The sequence below is a fragment of the Rhopalosiphum padi genome, chromosome 2 (genome assembly GCF_020882245.1).
Source record: "Rhopalosiphum padi isolate XX-2018 chromosome 2, ASM2088224v1, whole genome shotgun sequence".
NCBI lineage: Eukaryota > Metazoa > Arthropoda > Insecta > Hemiptera > Aphididae > Rhopalosiphum > Rhopalosiphum padi.
Window position 1 is genome coordinate 59,151,297 of NC_083598.1, and position 22,735 is coordinate 59,174,031.

At 28.0% G+C, this 22,735-nt stretch overlaps 1 protein-coding gene across 1 annotated transcript in view; it reads right to left on the reverse strand.

The window, feature by feature from the left end:
* The window catches only part of LOC132921050 (shootin-1), a 28,180-nt gene extending 8,335 nt beyond the window's left edge, over positions 1-19,845 (reverse strand). Inside the window, exon 1 of the mRNA XM_060983870.1 lies at positions 19,463-19,845. The gene's annotated coding sequence lies outside the window, so the exon portion shown is untranslated. The remainder of the gene's footprint in view (positions 1-19,462) is intronic.
* Between the last annotated feature and the right edge of the window lie 2,890 nt (positions 19,846-22,735).

Sequence of the window (22,735 nt, forward strand, 5' to 3'; positions counted from 1 at the left end):
GCGAACTAAAACACGTGTGGTTTTCTATTACGAATAGATATTATTGCATGCGGTGCCGCTATTGTAAGAAAAATTGCTGACCGTATGCCAATTATATTTATGTTTTGTTTTCTATTTTTTCTTTTCAAAAACGTTTACGAACTGCGAAATCATTCACGGCAACCGAATAACTACGGAAGAACGTCTGTCTGTAATATAAGTACGTATATGGTATTGATTAAGTATTTCGAGTATGTACATTTGTGTAATTACCTTGAAATCATTACCGACCGAACAATATTCCGATATTCACATTGAATCATACGGAAACGTAAAAATTATTATGATTTATCGACTTGTCTGACGAATACCATAGCCAACTCATTGCATAATAACATAAGTTATGATAATAATATTATAATAAAACGTTTTATACGATTTCATTTTTTTTTTTTGTCATGGGTGTACAAACGTTTGTGTATAAAATGTAACTTTGTCTTTGTTCGGGGGCCACACGGGTTTACGCGACATATTCTATTAACATTTTGATCGACATAAAATAATCATAACAATTTACACGTCGCAATAAATATACCTATAATGATTTTATTGTCAATTGTATTAAATTAAAACGTGGTTAAATTTATCATAATAGGTAATGATACAGTTTTTGGTTTTGCAGTTGGAAAATCACTTGAGCTTTATGTAAAGTAAGCCTGACAGTGTTCTGTTGTGAATTACCTACTGATTTTAGATATAAAGTTACACACACCCTAGGGACCTAGGGTCCCTTATCACCCGAACTGGTAATTGTTTTAGGGTTTCTACAGGTTGAATAGAATGACAGGGTTGAGAGTTTTGTACCAGAAGATCACGTATAGAAGGAAAAACGCTTTAAATACTTCTACATCACAGATGTAGTGTTAATGTGTAGTTATAAAATATACGGACTATTTTCGTAACGGTCTTTTTATACAGCTAGTTCTAGACTATAACAATGTATCGTTGTCTATAACAGTAATTTGCAGTGTAGTTTGTATAGTTATGCAAGTACTAGGTATGATAGATAGAATAATTAACTATGGAATACATGGGTGGTCACTGATCAGAAATCAGTTTTACCGAATATTATAATATACAAGATTCTACATTGATGACCTATACATGTCATAATATGTGCGTAGGTACAAATTTAAAATTTAAAATAGTGCAGTCAAAATGCATAATGATTTATATGGGTTATTACATGGCATACTATCGATTATTTTATAGGAATAATTTTAAATGCCTACTTCAGTATTTTTTAACTTTTTAAATTTTAGTGTAGTTATTCAGCATGCTGTACTTTTTAATACTTAAAAATATACTTGTAATTATTTCCTTTAATCTTTAGAATCTGCAAAACATATAATATTTAACAATAATAACTTATATTAAAATATGATATACAAAATTGTACCTTTTTGGAATGTCTACCTATAATTATATAGACAATATTATATATTACAAAATACATAATACGTAAATAGTATGTACAGGTACAAGATTAAACATTGTAATATTTAAATTATCGATAATATACGTATAACTATGAAAAACAACTTATTTTTTTAGGAAACTGTAGTTTGCGAATTATTATTCTTTTGCATCGAATTTATACTTTTAGAGGACTGTCTGTTAAAATACGAGTACAATATAAAAAATACACACACACAGATTTTATAATAATTGATGTATTTGTACAGACAGTCGTGATCGTACTAAAATAAACGACCGCATGGGTACAGAACATAGGTTAAAAAAAATAATAATAATAACAAACATAATATATTATGCAAATTGGATGGAAAGACGCGAACGACGTCTTGTGTATCGTCTCGTCCAATGCTCCGACATTGCAGGACACCACCGCCATATGTTGTTTACGCGGGCGGATACACATATATTATATTCGAGTTACATATTATTATAACCGTATGAAAACCAAAATCCCGGTGTGGGCGGTTTATTTGAAGAATATAAATTCGTATGCGTTTTTACAATATCTAATATCCATATGTATAATAATCTTGGGCCGAGGTAAGTTACAACAGGAACCGTAGGAATTTAATAAACCATAACTAAACACTGTGTATAATATATTTATACATATATACTCGTACAAGTATATACACGTGAGTAAAATAAGGGAAATTTAAGAAAAAAAATTTACTATTTCTATTATAATATAAAAATAATATTATTATTATTTACTTACAATATTTTAAATATTAGATCATCTAAAAACCTTAATTGCTGCGGATCGAGTTTTAGTAAATTGAAAAAAGGTATTATTATTTAAACGGCCACGATAATTATCACCTGTATATTTATACATTATACATGCATCATATGAAAATGGAAATTTTTGTTACACATGTTCTCTGAAACTACACATCAGATTATCTTGATTTTTTTTATAAAAGAGTACATCGTGAAGCAGGTTTCAAGCCTATTTCTGATTCTATAAGTTAATGAAAAATTGAGTAATTCATTTTTTTAATAATCGGAAAATACGCACATAAAGTTAATTTTTTCCTATCTGTGTTACCAATAATTAGTTATTATTAGAAATTTAGAAATTAGTATTTTAGTCAATAGTTGATGTAGTATCAGTCTGTATAAAAGAACAAAACTTTTTCGTTGTTTTTGCTTCGCACTATTGAAACTTTATGAGTTGTTGGTTTTTGGTCCAAAACGGAAAGGTAATCAAATTTGGATCGTTTAACGAAAAAAAAAAAGAAAATTTTTTTTAAATGTTGCTGGTTAGATTAGGTTAACAAAAAGCAACTCTGAGCGTGATAAGTATGTAAAGTTGATATGCCGGAAATACGAGTAGCATCAATTATATACATCAAATCAGAAAACAAAATTATCATTTTATCCAAACGCGTTACTGTTACACTTATAATTAGCATTAGGCAACTAAATTTAACACGAATGCATTTTGTACAAGCAAGAAAGTGCACGGGTATAATAGCTATTATAGTATAAATGTATAATTATATGTTATTATTTTATTAATAAGTATAGTGCGCAGTAGCATATATATATATTATATATATATACTGCAATGAAATGGCGTATAAAATGCATCATACAATATTATGTTCATTATAATTTGCATTTAATATTTATAGTTTATACCAATATTATAATTCCAATACAGTAATTTAAGCGATAATGTGTATCCATTAAGAAAACGATCATATTTTCAAAAACACATTTAATATTTTGCATAGGTGTATTAATACATAATAAAGTTTATTTTCAATATATGTAGCTGAGTAGATTGACAGTATAATAATTAATAACCGTGTGAAAACAAATCGGGTTTGACATACAGGTAGACCGAGAATTTCGTTTCCGTTGATTGCATTTTAATGGCACACCGCACACACGATCAATTTAAACTCATTGAACGTCGTTATTAATTATGTTATATTAATAATAATATTGTCTTAGATTTCACTAATAAACGTGTTTGCGTCACTTCATAATTTTCGATATGTTAACGAAGTGTAAATAATTAAAGATAATCGCATAATATTATTGTAATGTTGAGTGTTACAGATACTATGGACTCTAGAAACCAATGACTTATCAATGAGGGGATGATCAAGTATTCAAGTTCCTTCCTCCAAAGCTCACACCACAAACTTATATAGTTTTTTAGAAATATTTCAGTTTATGATTATACAGTACGGTAGTTAAATAATTTAAAAAAATAAAAATAAAAATAAAAAAATCTATATTTTTTAAGCATTTAAAATAAATAATTTATTTAATTCAATAAATAGTAGTTTCTGAATTATTAAAATCTATATATAGTTTTTAAAATTATTTTGTAAAAATATAAAATCTGTGTAATAAATATAATATAGATATAATAATTAATGAAGAGACTTTCAAATCATCGCAGTCTCCATATCTTTCAAACTCGTTATCATGGTTATTCCTGAATATTATATTATTATCCTTAGTACACACAAGTTTAATGACCAAAAAATATTCGTTCGAAGTTCGATTTAGATAGTCAAAAACGAATAAATTCATTATTAAAAAATTGGGCAAACAATGCTTGGTCAATGGCCACGTATAAAAAACATACCACCTAAGTTTATATAATTAATGTGAATTAAAAGATTTATTTTGTATTTGTTTATAGGTTTAAAACGTACAATTATAAATCATTGATTATAATTGCTTAATGACTAGTTCAGAAATAACGTCATGATTTCAATGATTGCAGTAAAAGCCTTTTGAATTTAAATTTCTAAAAAATAAAAAACAAAAAACAATAGGTACTATAATGTATATTCATAAATTAATTGTGGTTTCGTATGTGGTCAATATGAAATCAGAGCGTAGAATGGCTTTTAGCATGTGAAATTATTGCTTTTACCCAACATATCATCATATAGTATGATTTTTTAAGTATACGAATCGTGTGCATGTGGATAACCACCATTATATTGTATAATTTAATAACTCAATAGTTGTAAATTGTAATATACCGTCTATTATACTCGTATGTTGGGGAAACGTTTTAAATTCAAGAGTGGCATGCGCAGGCGTTAATGAGTAGGTATTCGAGAGGCAGTCACATTTTTTTCCAACAGTTTTTGTTGTCGTATATGATTTATTGTTATTATTATTTTAAAATCTTAAGCCCCGGTAAGAGACCCTCGCTGTAAGCATAGTAGTACCTACCGGAACGTCGAGAAAAAACTTGTTTATGTTTCTGTTCGGAATTTTACGCTTAAACCTTAATGCTTATAATATCGTATATACCAGAAATATGGTGTATAAATAATATTATTATGAATCGATCTCATATTATTTTTACCATATGTTTTATTTTAAATTTATTATCATACTAATCGGAAATAATATTTTGTAAAATAAGCGGATATTCGAAAATCTTGATTGTAATAGTAAAAGCTGAAAACCCTATAATACCATAACATGAATTATGAAATCGGTGAAAAACTCATCAATTTATTTATAGTATTCGTTCGACGAAAACGTTTACTCTTGCATATTATATTTAACTATAACTACTATAAAGCCCCTATAAAGCTCATCCCTATCATTCAAGCCGAGTATAGCAACTGCGCAAAATTGTTGAACGAGAGATAATAATAAAGTGTTTCGGATAGATTTAGTTTCTAATTGTAGTACAAGTTTGTAATTTTAACTCTTATGCACACCAAACATCGTAATCGTGTATATATAACAGTTGTAAGACATGAAGCGTCACGCGTGTTGTGACTCGGTGTATAAACATTTCAAATACGCGTCTTAAACGAGTTGGAAACTATTTCGGTGAGATTGTTTTTCTTTAAATCTCAAACAAGTTTATCCTTTATTTTTACTATAGGTTTAAAAAAAAAAATATATGCATTTTTTTAAACGTTGGTCAAATCTAATATAGGTACCTATAAAACCGGTCGAAGTATGAAGCGATGCGAATTTCACGGTTTGAAAAAGCAATTGAATATCGTTCAAATGTTATTCGACCGCGAACGAATGGAATGTCATTTTCCTACGGCAGTAGCTGCAAGAGTCAAATATTTTAACGGCGGTTATTTTTCATCGTCTTTGTTACAAATTTAAAACCATTATTACGTTTTATTTTTCCCCTGCATACGTGTATGCCGCTACGTCGACCTTGATGTAACATCACACAGACACACGATATTTTTTTAATGTCTTCTGTCACTCTAAATGGTTAAAAAACAAATCGTTTTACCCTTGTGAATAATAATGCGCACTCTCGCTCGTTCGAATTAATATACACTCCGCTGCCGCCGTGTGTAACCAAACGACAAAAGGGCAAACATATATATACATATACCATAACACTCTATTAGGAAATAGTGATTGTTGGAATATATAGGTAATTACTAAGGACGACTGCGACGTATTAGAATATAACACCATCCCGCTAAAACCATAGTATATGTATGCGCGTATTCGATGATGAGACGACAGTTATTATTGTCAGTTTGAACGATATATATTTTATGACAATTTTTTGGTACCACTTTGCCAACAGTGAAGAAAGACATATAAGTGTGGTGCATGTGTAAGATACCCACATGAACGAGTAACTGATTGAAATATAAATACATAGGAGCCGAATACCAATTATGGGCAACAGAAGGACAGACTGCCGTCGATATAGCTCGCCTAACGTAGTCTGTCACGGGCTCGGATAAAAAAAAAAAAAAACGTTTCCAGAAACAGTCGATTTAGGTCATGACCATTTTGGAGCCGGGTTGTAATCGACCGTGGAAATATTTTTGATATCTGATCGGGATTGTATAAGTAAAAAATAAATAATATAATATATATAAACGATGGCGAGACATTCGAATTGACTTAATACTGCTATTGACTCTTGCTGCGAATTCTGGACGAGAATATAAAATAATTTACATACGTAATAAATGTTATGTATACACTACTATATACAGTACAATTGTGGTTATGTTTTTTTTGCGATATTTTTCACATAACAATACGCGTTAAGTACTTCGTAAATGTTGGTTTAACCATATAGGATTTATTTTTTATTCTAATTATCATAGAACTGCAGCAAACCATTTTGACACATAAATTATTACTATAATTTAAATAAAACGCTTTTCTCTAAAATTTAATACAATTCAAATATTTATTATATAATGTAAACCTATGTTTTCTTCTTAAACGTGTAATTGCGTATACCTACATATCTATACTATCTACATTATTTATTATGTCGAGATAAATTATTCAAACCAGAAATCGTGAAGCACCCATTAAAGAAACAATTATAGAATTTTTCATTGAAAACGAACAATGGAGAAATTTAACAAAAATATATTATTATATTCTTATATATACGTACACAATAATATTATAATAACGTATACTGCATTATAAACCTATTTTATTAAATTTAGTGTTGTAGAAAAATACTAAAAAGTATTTAGGTATTATTTTGCTGTGAGAAAATTGTACCAATATTATAGCCAAGTAGTTACATAATAAGTAAGATTTATTTTCAAAAAAGTATAAAATTAAATATTACATTACAAAAAGAGACGAGAGAAATTATTTTTTAAGTTGAGTTAATTATTAGTTGGATTTTATTGTTATAGACTGAATTTATAATAATTAAAACATAAAACTTTTGGAAATATTAATTATGAGTCAACTGACACTAATTGTTACACCACAGATTATACAAATTATAATTGGAGGCCTCCCAACTTTTATACAATTTTTATATATTGCAATTGTTCAAATATAAATTTTATCAAATATTGCTCGACTTTGAAAACACAATTTTAACATAAATCATTAAAAAGTGTATAGTGCCATTTTTTTTAAGATTTTTGAAAACTGACTTAGATATTACACAAATACTATATGCTAAAAATTACGAGGTGAAGACTAAATAAAATTTAAATGACCTAGAGGTGATAAAAATGTTTGTTTGTATCGTTATAGTTATATTATGTAGTATTTTATCTCGATCCGTTTCTGTCCTATACGCTGCATCAATTTAAAGCCTATGTATACACGATAGGGGACGAAAGCTATATTAGTATAATATTATAATAGGTAGTGAGTACGCGTTTGCTAACTGCAGTTGCTAGTTTATTACGATGACAATGTGCGCGCGCGCGCAACGAGCAATATAACTCGACCACACAGCCCGCACGCGAGGAGTTCCGTTATTGCTCAGAGGATATTTTTTGACGTCTATTTCGAGAACGGCGGATCTTAACATTTCCTGCCTCCCAGCCCACGACACTTCCGCTTTAGCCGTATATGTTCTTTTTTCCAGCGTACACAATAAATACGTATGTCGTCGTTATAGCGTAGGTACTCCCACGACCGGAAGAAAATTTCTCACACCGATTATATAAATATCAGATCTGAACTGTATAAAAGTGTCCATTCCTGTAAAATCATCCTTTTTATTGTAAAGATTATCTTAAATCCGAGAAGATAATAATATTTATAGACAAGTACTCTTTATAATAATAATTAATTAATTTAAAAAAATAGTAATTATATTGTTAACGATTTACTAAGCGTCTCGCCTACGTTTATTAAATTATTCATACACAGAAAATATAACTATATTAACTATAAATATATTATACATAATAATATTATCATTATTAGATATTATTAGAAGTTTAGAAAGGTACCTATTTAAAAAGTTTTTCTTAGACGGTTAACCACTCTTAAATAATCTGTACATAAGATTTTAGATTTTTTAAAATTACCGGAAATTACTTAAAAAGTCTTGCGTTTTAAATTTTTTTTATTTTTTTGAATAACTTATTGAAGTTAATGGTTTATTAGAGAAAAATCAAATCCAAGAAAATCCCATTGGCTTATTTAATACTTTTGCTAAATATACTAAATTAAATCATTATATATATGTATTTATATTTCTGTTCATCATTATAATTATCATTGTATTCGTTAAGCTTAAATATAGGGAAATAAATTACGAGTGTCTCTACTATAATATATGCAGAATTGCAGATACATCGGACATGTATTTTAAGGCAATCCAATTTAAGATATTTAATAGTTAGTAGTTACGGATAATAAAGGATAGATAGGTACTAAAATATGAAATGTACTCGCGTGTTTCAAGCTGATCGATGTTTTTGTAAAATACTGCGTCAATGCAAGTTGAATTGCGTGAAGTATAGAAATTGCGAGATCATAGCTTAACTCTAATCCTATTTCGGTATGCGTAAATTCGATAAATTCTGTTTCGTGAGGTCTTCGTAAATCCAGATTCAAGTCTTCGCCAACGATCATAGGCACATCGTGACTTGTAATTCATCTATTAGGTGGTTCGTGGAGTCATGGTAAACCTCTCCGTACAAATTTATAGATGTAGATACTATAGGTACATAATACACATCGTCATAAACCTACAGGTGGTTCACGAAGTAATGATAAATCTCTCCGTACAAATTTATAGATGTAGATACTAGGTACATTAAACACATCATTATAAACCTACAGGTGGTTCACCAACAGGTGATCGTAACGCTCTCCATGTCACACAAACTTTCAGAATGACCCCGGTCAGTAGACATAAACATGCCAAAAAGTTTTAATATATTTACTGGTAGAAAGTAAATCTAGTTGGTACTTAAGGGACCAAAAGTAGATTAATTAATGAAAGTATAAGTATATTTTCTCTTTAAATATTAAAAAAAAAAATAAAAAAAAAATTGAATATCCTCTCTTTCCCGTAAGGTCAAGCTTTAGAATTTAGATACGACACAGAACGTGAGCAAGCTAGTGTAATACTAGTGCATTAGAGATATGTAACTTCAGGTAAGCTTGATCATTATCGATACATATAAATCACGCACGAATTGTTCTTTACATATATTTACGCGAGATCGAATATCGTAGCCATTGTCAATGCAAATATTGCTTTATGGATAATGGGTATTGCATATATTAATAAACTGTATAAAATAAAATTGTATTTACGCAAAGTGAAATGGTTGCGACTTTTTTTTATATATTCAAGCATGATGAATTATGAATATACGTATACTATATAGGACCCCTGATGTTAACATGTTTATTATATGTAATAAATAATAATATAATGTATATTGTATATTTTGTTTATCCTCAAACTTCAGAAAATAAATATATATAATATATACAATAAATAATCAATGATAAGAATCAGGAATGCTTAGGATGCTTGCATATTACTTGATTAGTTTCTAGTAGCAAATTGAATCTAGTTAACTCTATAATATTGGGATTTAAAAATAAAAATTTATTAGACATTCCACTTCAAAAATAAAAATAAAAATAATAATAAAAGATTAACAAAACATAAAAATATTAATATAAATACATACATGGCTTATTATTTATTTTAAAATAAACTTTTAATTATATTAAATAAAAATACCATTTTAAAAACAATTTTTTTTATTTCAATAGCGATAACATAACGATATTTTTAATGTATATAAATATTATTTGTTATACTTATTTACAAAGTTCCATAAAATTTAATAAAATTTAATTGAAAAAAAAAATTAAATTATTATTCTCTGGGACGAACCTAATTCTAAACATTTCTTAAAAATAAAAAATAGTTAATAAACCATATAGTATATACCACTTAATTGAAAAAATAGTACCCAGCTCGTAAATAAACTGTCTGAAAATTCAGTGGCTAAGTCTACAAAATTTTATTATACAATTTACACTAACCGAATAATTAGAGTCGAGTTTACAATAGCCCTATCCATGTTATGTGTGGTACTCACAATAAGGATGTTTTGATTTATAAATATTATTAATAGGTATAATAATTATTTATTATTATGTCCTTACACGCCTCTACCACAGCAAAATATTTAAACTATTATTAACCAACACATTCTTTATTTTTTATTTAACTAAACCATTTTTTTTAACACTAACTACCCAACAAAAAATTAACCAAAAAATAACGACACAGTATTAAACCACAATTTAAATTACTTCAACGTTAGGAAAAAAGTAATGACCAAATGAAAGAGTATTGGGATGGGAAATGTACAACTGGAGAAAACCTTTTTCAATTTTATTGAGTTGCTTATTCTTTTTAAAGTACATTTGACAAAATAAAATTAGACAATGATCCTCTACAAAAACGTATTATAAAGAACCTCAAGTGTTTGGATTTATACCGATTACTAATATATATTTTAGTACTTATACATTTAATATTATATATAGCTCTGTGTAAAATGATTAAATTGTTTAAAATAATTTAAAACAATTTAATTTATAGATACTGATATTATGGATCAAATTACGTTAAAAATTTCCAATAATCAATGTAATTGTATAATCTTATGAATTTATCAATCATGTATTTATTTAACTCTATGCCACCGTATCCAATATAGTTATAATACATTAAAATGACTCACAAACGTTAAGCTTATTAGTCATTACGGTGTTTTATAAAATGTATAACGTACAAATATTATTAAAACCAACTACAAAACGAATCGTTGTTTGAAAATACGATCATTCAGTTAGGTTAGTTATTAAGCATAAATTAGGTACACTTGAAAAATCATTGTAATATTACATACATTACGATCATAAATCGTTATAACTACATATATTTGCATAATATTATGTAAAATGTATTGTTAAAAGCGAAATGGAGTACAGTTTTATCCGCGGTGATAAATTACATACCACATATTTTAATTGTATACTTTTTAAAGATGCAACCCTCTTTAATTTTTGTAAGTCTTTAGGCTCTAGCTAATGCTCTGAATCGATAGTAATGAATAACTACAGCTGTAGCATGTGCAAAATGAAACGCATACTTCTTAGAATTGAAAGTTAGAACTTAGAAGCAGCAAGATGGGATACAAGTTAATTTTAAATTTTTACTATATGCGTACTAAACACAATTATTTGACTATTACAATTATATTACAACAATATATATTATATAATTGTATACAATGCATAAAAAATAAACATTTTATATCTTATTAAAAGCATAATAATATACATTATTGAAAAAACTTCATAAATTTAAACAGAACAAATTATAAGACAAACAAATAAAACAAATAAATACCTTACTTTTCTAAAATAAATAAAAATTAATAAATTTCTTCTGTTGAAACTTTCTGTTCCTCTGGGCAATTAGATCGTGTTTAAAAATAACACTTTCAGTTCACATACAATTGAAAATGAATACATTTTTGAAATTACTCTTATTTAAAATGTATAGTTAATTAGCCAACTTGATAATACATACTATAAATTATACCTATCATAAACCTAGAAAAAATCACTTAAAACTTGTAAAATTGTATCTCAGAAATGCACATTTTGCACTTAATGCATATTTTTAAACATTATGTACTCATATCATCCTTCATATTATTATAGTTTAAAATTAATCGCGGCTAGATTTAGATGATATCATCTTTGAGTACCTACTATTATATTTTTTTTTTCATAAATCAGCATATTTTCGCATATCATAATATACTATAGAAACTCCATCGTTATAGCTACATGGTGTGCACTTAGGATTAACGGGACAGTAAAATTTAGAGGACAATAAACTTTTGTGACACAATTCTATTAACGAGAAATATATTTTTTTTTTAAATAGGTACCTAATATTTTTTTACCGTATATACGCATGTACAATGCGTGCAAGATACGCCCAGAATCGGGATTTACTAACTATAATATAATAGTATTATCATAAACACTATAAGTATATGAACTAACTTGTATAATACATAAAGTCAAAAACCAAACAATTAGAGTTCTTATTTTTTTTAAAACAAAACGTGTAAATGAAATTCATTACTCAAATTAATTTTTTCAATAGTATTTATTGAATTGATTCAAATGATGATATAATAATATAATACAATATAAAAAATAAAGCGAATTTATTATAAAATAATAAAATATTTCCTATTTCCTAGAAGTTATATTAACTTTTCTTAGACAGCTCTGTATTATTATTGTGTCAATAACTAATTTGTATTCCCTGTGAAATATATATACAATGTACATACTCTTCGTACCTAAACGTTTTTTACATATTACATAATTCACAGTAATAATGCAAAATAAAAATTATTGTTCATTTTAGTATGCAATATTGAATTGAAATTGAAAAAAAAATTAAAATAATAAAGGTTTTAATTTTGAATCAAATGACTTATATATAAGCTATACTGCAATAAATACTAATATAATTATAAAAACCATATACCATTCACCCATTTTAATTTAATCATTATAATTAATTTCATAAATCATCATGCATCTGTACATAAACAGTCAATAAAAAATGCACTTAAACAAAGAGTCAGACATCTTTAGTTTTTTCGTTTTAAACCTCTCAATGCCTGTACATATATATAACTCACCTCCAGATTTTATTCACCATATTAAATTTACTTTGTTTTTGAAAAGCCAAATATGCCATAAAATGGACAAACTATAAAAGATACTCCACCATTGATGAAAAATATTTGACTTTCCCGCTAAGTTGAATTCGTGATTTATCTAAAATTATATGTATTAGGATATTATAGGTATACTTGAAAAATACACTATTAATCAAAAAAACTAATCGATTTATGACAAGTAAAAATTACTTGACACATTAAAATTTAATCATCTAAAATTGACTTTTATCACATTGTTTTTGCTGAGATTATTCGAAATCGTGTAACTAACTATATACTAGAACCGATTTGTAGTCGCTGCAGGGGTAAACAATTTTTAACACACGTCTAGTTATTCGTTATAAAAATATTATCTTTAGCTACACATAGACGTAGAAATTTCAGTATAGGTATTTCACTTATAAAATAAAACATCGAAACGTCCGTGTCAAACTCGCAGTATATATTTTAATAATATACCAATATATACAGAACTTAGTATGGATATTTAAATGTTTTCCTTATTGTATTACGCTTCAGGGGTCGCATAGTTGTTGATAGTCACCAGTGGCATATATAAAACATATTATTTTCCTATACATGTCTGCGATGTTTAAAATACGCCAATACATGTAATAAAACATGTATAATTTAAAAAAAAATCGAGTAAAACAATTTAAAATAATCTTCTTTTCGCACTCTGGGTGATGTAGCCGTGGGGTTATTTGTTGAAAAAATGTAAATGTGAATACATTTTTCTATGACTGAGCACCTGATAAAAGAAACCAGTTCCGCAACAGTATCTGTATATTACGTACACAGAAAAAGACTATAACGACACGAGAACCAACAATCTGACGACGATATTCACATAGCACGAATCATTTTGGTCCAGACAAGAGGTGTTATTTACTATTATTGTTATATATTTATTATGATCATTAGGTATGCTAAACACTGCTCTGATCATATTATGAGTCATTCAGACACGTGAGTCACTAAAAATGCGGTTTGTCAGTTTTTTTTTTTAATCAAGTTCCATGAAAATTGGCATGTTTGACAATTGTGATATAATTGTTATTGAACATACGTATAGATACCTAATATCGTATTCTTTGGATATAGCAAAGATGTGTCATAAAACTCATTACATAGTTCTAATTTAAATGCGTACATAATATATACTCCATCTTAATAAACACGATAACTATTTTATGCCAAAAATTCACGGAAATATCAATCATCGCTCATCGGATACAATATCATTGCGTTAATTAACTTAGGTATAGCTGTCAAATTAACAGTTACGAAGAGCATCACGCCCATGCGTAGAACTAAAAGTTATTGTAACAAAACGATTGACAATTTTTTATAAATAATGATACTGCGATTTTATATTGAGTATAATATGCACAGATATAGAATTATACCAATAAAATTGTGAGTTCAAAATAGGATTATTATTTAGTATTTTTTTTTTAAATCGCATTTTCGATTTCTTGGAATCAATTTTTAATTTTTTTACATACAAGTATTCATACGTACTCAATGCTATAAAATTGTAATAATTTAGAATGCAATATGCATATAAATTATTGCAGTGGATAATTATATTAACTATTGTAACTATTACTAGATGTTTTCTTATACCTATATGTTTATTTCAAAAATAAAGAATCATCCAAAAGTAAACAGTAGGCAATATTTATATAGAATGTTTATTCGAAGTTTTGTAATAATTTTTTGTTTTTCAAGGTTTTTTCCATAAACGGATAAACGACAAGTACACACATTATAATACACTTTATACTCGTCGTATTTTCTAATTACACGTTCCACGTGTATACAATTTAACACCATTAAAATAGTATTCACATACATATTATTATAAAGGTAGCGTATTATTTACTATTAATTTATTTAATTTTATTATGTCATTTTAGTAATACTATAGAATTATTTACTGTTTATATTTTGTTATTATTGTTTTATATATATATATATATATAAATAAATAAAGATTAACTTAATTTAAAATTTAAAACCTGTACAATACTCAATATTATTAATAAAACGAAATGTATTAGACAAATATAATGAATATCATAATCTACATAGATTGTATCTACAGACCAAGAACAAAACACATGTAAACTCGTGTAAACTATAGCTTAAGCTATAAGCCTATAGATATAGTTATATTAAAAAAATCAGTTAACAAAATATTCTAATATGTAGGTATTATACATAATTATTCAGAGAAAAAAATCATACTAATAATTATAACAATAATCGTCTAATTTCAAATATTAAATACGTATAATATACCAAAAAATATAAAAATAAAATATAATATTACAACTTGTAGGTTATCTAATATATCTAATATAAATGTTAACACTGATGGTTTCCAAATGCCGATTGGCGATCTCAGGTAAGAAAATTAAATTAGCAGACTTTAAATGAGACCTTTCCATATTACTTTTTTATCTAACAGATATTAGGCCGAGCTTACTATCACTACTGAGAAAGGTGAACACAAGGTTTATTACATTATTGAACTCTATGTGATATCATAATATAGAGTTCAATGGTTTATTATAAGTAGGTAAATACTATAATATTTAATAAACTATAAGATCAACGAATACATTATTATTAGGTCAACAGCGCAGGGAATTCCGGAGTACGTATCTCTCATCCGTTTAGTCACATTAGGTTTTGACACATTCTATAATATTCCAATTATTAGATATCAGTGTATCACATATTTTTAACGAGTAAATATATATATACATACATGTAGAAAAAATATAAAATTAGGTAATAGTATATTACAATATTATATTTATATATAATTATATCCTCTAGACTCTAGAGCTAGAAAGCAGCGTCCGATAGTCAACGTATGAGTGTTCAATGTGTTCATAGGGGAGAGAGCAGCAACTGGTAACCGCGCGTATATATAATTAACTCGTAAAAGTTAGCAGTAAAACATCACTTCCAATAAAAAAATAAAATTTGTTACATACAAAGACTTGATCGTAAAATTGCATTGTCTATTAAAATAATTATTAATATTTTCAGGATGGAAGAATAGTATCTTACATAATCTTTAATTTCCTACACACAAATTTATATAAAAAAAAAACACCTCCTTCTTCTTCTTGATCATCTAATGTTAATATTCGCTTTCCAAGACAAAGTAAAAAAAACATATAAAAATGTTTGAATAGTGGATGATGTGCTAAACTGCTAACATAACATATTCACACATAACATAATAAAATCTAGGAGATAGTTTTGTTGTTTAAAAGTTGTTTATATACTGTTGAAATAGTTCTTGTAAAAATATGGTATTTTTATTTTTTATAGTAATACGAATTTTAGATTTTAATTTTTCTTATCTTTAATTTTAATTTCATTATCCAAAAAATAAAACATTTTATAATAGTTTTTGCAATTTATTATGGAATAAAACTTTTAAACACTTACCTACTAATAAAACAATATGTCTATAATAATGCACTATTTTATTGTGTAGGTAATAAAACACAAAAAAAATCAGTTCATTTAAAATATAATTAATGGAAAATACTCAAGGCTGCGTAATCCGGACGGCTGTTCGATAAGTGATATACAATATATGTATGTCAGAACGGAATTAAAAAAATTACGGTGACGATAAGCACAGGATACTTTAACGCATTTCTGACGACGTCATAATATTATGTTGAGTCGGAGAAAATATTGTTTTACGCGATAAGGATTTTAAATTCAGATATTACCAGCTGCAGCATTCAACACATAATCATACATTATTATATAAAAAAAACCTTTGTGCGCGAATACCACGTAAAAAATACTATTGTCGCATACACTCACCACAATTTACATAATATAGTAGGTACATTAGTAGATACATTTACCGCCGCCTCGTCTGACGTAGATTATTGGCTCCTTTGTCTTTGCACAAATCCTTTTGTTCTTTTTTTTTAGTTAGGGATAGAGAGCAGAGACTGCAGTGATAATGTATAATAACGTTTTAGCGTATATATAAACGGTCACATAAGCTATACGTACTACAGCGTACACGATATTTCGATTAATAACGTTTAAAATGATCACAAACTTCAAAGCGGCAGTATTAATGCGTTTATTTGGACGCGCGGTTAGTGTATCCGATAATAACAACACGTCCCCGGAATCCTTATATACGCGTTAGTCAGTGCATTAGGTATTAGGTACACAATATAATAGTATATCTTCTATCTTTATCGTATAGTTTATACGAATAATATACTAGCGATAATGAATAGGTAATTACATCATTTTCGTATTGTTAAATATAAAGTTAGTAAGGATATGTAAGGCGGTTGTACAGTACCACAACAAGCGAAAAAGTCTAAAAAGTTAAGTGGGTGAGTGCATTTTTCGAGAAACATCTTGGCAGTGGTTCTAAATTTTTTTATGACCACGATCCAAATTTTCCCAGAACATTTATCACGACCACATGGTTTCACTTGTACAGTATCAAAAAGTAGTTCTAAAATATTAGTTTGTTAATTACTTTTATTGCTTATTATTTTATAATGTATATTTTTAATAATGAGACCTTAAATTCTAATGACTTTAAACCAAACTTCCAAGTAAGAAAATTACAAAGAAAATGTATATACATTTAAAGATATTAATGATAATAGTTTTAAAACACATTTCCAATTTTGTAACTTAGTTTATTTATAAACAGTTTTATAAAAAATTGTTGCGTACAACCCCATATATATTATGGGTAATTTTGAAAATTTTTTAATAACATATTTGGTAAAATATACTTTTAAAGATCGATTGAAACTAAAAATTCAAGACTACTAAAGAAAAAGCTAACATACAACGATAAAACATGTCTTGCTATGGATTTTATAAAATAAAAAATTAAAATGTTGGTATTTTAAAATTTGGGGTTTAATAATATACTTGGCATTGACATTCGTGGAGGTTGACGCTTAAAAAAGTTTACCTAAAATGGGTAGAGAAAATGTTAATAGGTATTTTGTTGTAGTCAGGTATGTCGTCTGTTACTGATACTACTGAGAGTATAAAAAGAGTATTTGTCCCGATGATGGTCTGCCGACGATAACGAATAAAGCAATATAATTATTTACCATGTTATTGTGAGAACCGATAGAGAAACTGATATCGCTGTACAGGTAATACGATAGAAGTCATCAATGTGGGAAGATTTGTAAGTCGTATCGACTCGTGCCTATATGGCTATATAAGTGGTTTTGAAACCAAGCGATTACAATAATATGAACAATATGGTTATGGTTTATTAACGCTTTTGATATAATTATTTAGAACCCATGGGGCACGTCTCTATTTTTGAATTTATTGTTATAAATATATTATAACCAACTGGAATAAACGCATTATCGTTTTACAACCAGTCATAGTGGTTTCCATTTCAAAAGTTAAACTCGAATCCGACGCATTATTATTTAGTCAACAGTTTTCCCTGACGTTCTTTCTCTACGTTCAGGGTGTAGCTAATGATACAATTATAATAATAAAAATACTATGTAATGTATATTTAGATTTAAATAAAACTGCTTAATTTTTCAATATGAGCCAATAAAAAGTAAAAATTCGACATAAAAAAACTATAAATCTAGACGCAACGTGTATGTGAAGGTTTGTGTAAAATTGTATATGCATTTTTTTTTATAAATTCAATTTTGTTAATTTGGTTTTCTTCTAATTATGGCATAGCGTATTTCTAATGAATGTTCTTATGTGTTCTTATGTATCTTAATGTATACTTTTGAATTTTTCAAAACAACGAAGAATAAGAGAAATAATTGGATGGGCGCTGTAGAACATGCCATTAAACTTTGAATGAAAAACTCGAAACTATTAGTTCACATAAATGTCATTTATTCGTATTGACCACAACTCATATACAACAGATAAGAAAACACCAAGGTGGTTATTCGAATTAGATTTTTTTTTTGTAGTTTTCAATGGTTAACCAGAAAATAACATCGTGAAATAATACATTATACATACTGTCATCTGATTAAAGCATGGTGAAGGTAATATAATCCTCAACATACTTTTTTAAAATTTTTGATCGATACTAAAAATGTTTACTGTACTTGGAATTTGTATAATATTTGGCTATTTATTTTTTATTTTTTTATATTTGACGAATATTTGTATGATATAATGCAATAAAAATATAATGTGATTTTATAATATTATAAAATGTATATTTTTAATTTGTACTTAGATCACCTGCTACACATATGCCACATATTGTACATACGTGTCTTGCGCATCAATAATTTATTACAATAAATTCAATGAATATTGTAATATCGGTAATTCCGAGCAACCGCGACGTGAATTATAAATAATACCGGTTCCGGTAAAAAACAAATTACCTGCTTTTGGCGGCTTCCTAGTTTATAAGTCCTGTGCAGTGTATGGCGACGGTCACCAACTGAAAATTCCGGCGTCATCGAGTCATCTTCGAACTCTGGAGTTCATAACTCACATTCGGTTCGCACATACGGTCAGAGAAAACACACGGCTTGGCGATCGTATAGTGGTTTTTAATTTTATGCCTTGTGAAAATCTGTCGGATTTATAGTGTTCTCCGACACCCACAACAAAAAACCAACCAAACCGCTTCAAAGCAACGTACGTATATAACAGTATAATTTAATAAACACGACGCGAACGCATTCACCGGACGACTGAGATGAACATCTACACCGTTCACGACCGTTCATAACCGCATGTGGCACATACCTACAGCGATAACGTGTGCGCACAAGTACCACCTACCACAGTACCACGACGCGCGACGCTGATAACGAGTCATTACTGAAGGCCATCGCGACCACCACCACCACCACCACCACCGCCGCCTCCGCCGTCGTCGACATTGCCACACCGCGCTATTACACTATACCGTACGACAGGTTACACCAATGCGATAAACAATAATAATATTATTGTACGAGGTACCGGTGAGGTAGGTAATGTCGTTACGACTAATTAGTAATTATCAATTGTATTCCTAGTTGCGAATTATTGTGTCCATTGTGGTGTGTAATTTACTGTTTTGGATGCAATCAATTCAAGTTATTACTTCTAACTTGTTATAAAACAGTATTAGTATTTCGTGTTTGCTTGTAAACAAAAAATATCATAATATGTTATCTTTATAGGTACGTCGATAAAAAGTAAAGCACTATAATCTATAAGCTAAGTTAAATTTTTATGTTTTATAACTGTTTTGTTTTTACCCTTCATAGTTCAAAGTCTATGCAGTGAACTCGATAAAATGGACTAAAAATGACAATAAAGGCGAGTGATGGGGATGCGGGATTTTAGAGTTCATGAAAAATGTAGATTAAGTAAGGTGGAAATAAAAGAATATGTACTTAAGTAAATCTATACAAGCTAGATTACAGTGTAAATTATGTATTAACTATAGACGTATTTAACGAACCCGTTGATAATGCTTCTCTCATTAATCGTACGTTATATTTTAGTTCGTAGCTTATATTGATGAATTGATACTTGAATGATTTTTCGGAATATTTTATGCGGTGACAAACGAATGTATTTATAAATTTATAAGGTTCGTATTTTCCATTTCTGTCCTTTTGGGTTTACCACCATGCCCTTTCCGATGGGTATTGAGTTGAATATTTGAATGATTTAAATGTAGGTAAGTACCAACACATAATATAATCATATTAAATCGTATATTTGTGTACCTACGCGTCACCCAATATTCAAATCGTATATATTTACTTTTGGTTCACTTTCATTTTAGACAGCACCAGTACCGAAACTAGCGGGGGGGGGGCTCAACTACTCAATACCACCAAGGGGCTTCAGTATATAATAAATTGGGGACCCGAAATTTAGAGAAGTCTTAAGGGTAAATATGAAAGTAGGCAGTAAACAATAAAATCTATAATGTATAAAATTATTAAAATTGAAAAATAGAAAAAATATTGTTGTAAGTAAATATTATTTTGTAAAACATATTATTTTAAATTTTAACTATACCTATGTATAATAGTTGTATTATTTTATGAATATTACTTCAGTTATTCATATGTTCATATATTTTATAGTGATGTGAGCCTTGTACATTTACATTGTAAAATTTTACCGGGAAGGTAATCGTAAGTTTACGATTTAATTTTTTTTTACCATTCAAAAAGTTGAGTGACCACTTTATTTGTATATATTTTTTTTATTTTTTATCAATATATTTGGATTATAATACGAATCATGATTTTTGAAAAATGATTAATGGCCGATAAGATTATGTTTTTTATTTGTTATACTTTATTAATTATTTTTACTTAAACAAAGAATAGAAAACTATATAATAAATTATTAATTGTTATTTTTAATAAATAGATTAAATACTAATGCTTTATTTTATATTTGTTTTGCCTTCTTTATATAATATTGTGAAAAAATTCAATAGGTATAATTACTATAATAATATAACATAAATTGAATTTGTATAAAAATTTATCAATTTTACCAAAACATTTTTTACATAAAATCCACATCACTAATATTTTATAATACAAAATAAAATAATATAAGGTATTATTATTATTATTAAATTATGTTTGAATTTGATTGTTTAATTACTTGACTGGGTGCAATAGTGTATCTAATAAATGAGGACTATTTGAATAATGTAAATAAACTTAATAAACTAAAAGTAAATATATATATATAAAAGTATTCAAATCACAAGGTAACAAAAACAAGTTCAGTTATAAAGTTTTATTCCTATTCCCTACTCCCTAGGAGCTATATGTAGTATGTAGAAACAATTTACAATAGTGAAACAAAGCTTTTATCTATGAATATATTATACAAGTACAGGGGCCCCATAACATTTTTTGCACCAAAGCCCTACAAAACCTATAGGTAGTATCTTGTTAGTGTGTCCCGGTAGGTTAGGCCTAGGTAATTTAGGTTGGAGTATAGGTTTCGAGTCCACCACGGGGTGCGGTATGTTAAAAAATGCGGCCTTAATTTTTTTTTTTAATTTCATCATTTTGTATGTGCACTCTAAGCGAAGTCGGAGCGCTGAAAATGGGAGTCTCTATTTGTTACGTATGGAAGTTACAATGTGACGAAACATAGAACATTGTTTTGCGACATTGTATTCAGTAACTTCGCAGGTAGGGATATTAACGGTGCCTACATCATCTCCGCGATATCTATAGGCACTAATATTAAACTTTACACAAAATAACTGCTATATAACATCTCTGAGAACCTTTTTTGCACACAGGGTAGTTGCGGCATTAGACATAACAGTTACTGGAGCACAACAGAAAAATTATAATTTCTCTGTACTTAATAACGCTGCCAGCCTGAATTTGAAATCCCAGGTGGCTGCTCAATTTTCTGATGCTATAAAAATTCCGTCACTAGCGTAATCACAATTTTCTAATTAGACTTACATCTACGGCCAATGTGAACACTCGGTTCGTACTGTTCGTGGGTACATCGAACCGATATAATATAAAATGTAAACCGACATTTTTGTCTTTCAAAGTCTCAATTATTTTCTTTCAGGGGTTATCGGTCAACCAATTGATCTAATGATTATGTTGTTACGTGAGTACCTATAGTCGATGTTCTGATTGTTATCTTTTATT